The following is a 1,357-nucleotide window of genomic DNA, read 5'->3' as shown; positions in this document are numbered from 1 at the left end:
ATATATTATTTGATATTTACGTAAAAATTATTATAAATCACAATAATTAACAAGTTAAAATACTTTTTTAAAAATAGATTAAAGTTCTATTCAACTCTCAAAATTTTATCGATGCAACATAAATTATGACAAAATAAAAAATTATCTTAATTAATTGCAACTAAATATTTAAAGTAAATCAATTTTATTATTTTAATTGATTTTTATATAAAAAATAATATTTTTATTTATTTATTTATTTTAGTAAATTTAAATTTTAAAATTACTTTTTCCTTATATCGAAATACTAATATTTAAACTTAACTTGAAATTTTTAAATTACAAAATTAATAAATTTAATTTAATAAAATAAATTTCTAATGAATATTTTCTTAGAATTTGTGTTGGGTCAATATGTATCAAGTTAAAAAGAAATAAAAAAAATATATAGTAAAATTTTACTATTGTGAAAGATAAATATAATGCACTATCCAATAATGTTTAATAATATAATATTTTGTATATGCAAATATAGTATCCCGTATTTAATTAATATACTATTCCGGTGAATTATCGATGATTACTTTTGGATATGATAAAATTATATTAATACTTATAGTAATAACATAATTAATCTCTCTTAATTAATTATTATGAGTCATCTAGGTATTAAGAAAATAAATAATATTTAATGAAAAATAAAATAGACATAAAATATGAAATTAACTCTTAATATTTTAAATTAAATTGTAGTCTTTCGAACGATGATTTTACTATATCATTCCTTATTATAAGTCATTTATGTATTAGAAAAAGAAGAATAACAAAATGATATGTAAACATAAAATATTTGATTAACTATCAAAATTATATTAGTGCCACATAAATTGAGATGGGGCAGAAGAAGATATAAAGCAACATATATTATTTGAAAATGAAATAAAAAGTACTGTAAATAATAACAATTAATAGTTTTTTTAAAAAAAATTGACTGATTTCTACTTCAGCTGCTTCAGTCCTGTTTTTACTATATCACCCCTAATTAATCATTATGATCATTTAAACATTGTGCCACATAAGTTGAGATAGAAAAATATTATAAATCACAATGATCAAAAATTTAAATTATTTAAAAAATATAATTGGTTGTCGTCGACAAAATTTAATATGTTATATATTTCAAAAAAAATTACATGAAAAATACTAGAAATCAAAATAATTAACAACTTAAAAAATTTAAAAGATATAAAATATTTGGTCGACTCTTGAAATTATATTAGTGTCTCTGATATTATTTAATTTGAAAATTACATTAAAAAAATATTATAAATTAAAATAGTTAACAACTTAAATTATCTAAATACGTATTAAAATAACA

This window comes from Capsicum annuum, chromosome 3 (assembly GCF_002878395.1).
Source record: "Capsicum annuum cultivar UCD-10X-F1 chromosome 3, UCD10Xv1.1, whole genome shotgun sequence".
NCBI lineage: Eukaryota > Viridiplantae > Streptophyta > Magnoliopsida > Solanales > Solanaceae > Capsicum > Capsicum annuum.
Note: the sequence above shows the minus strand (reverse complement) of the source record.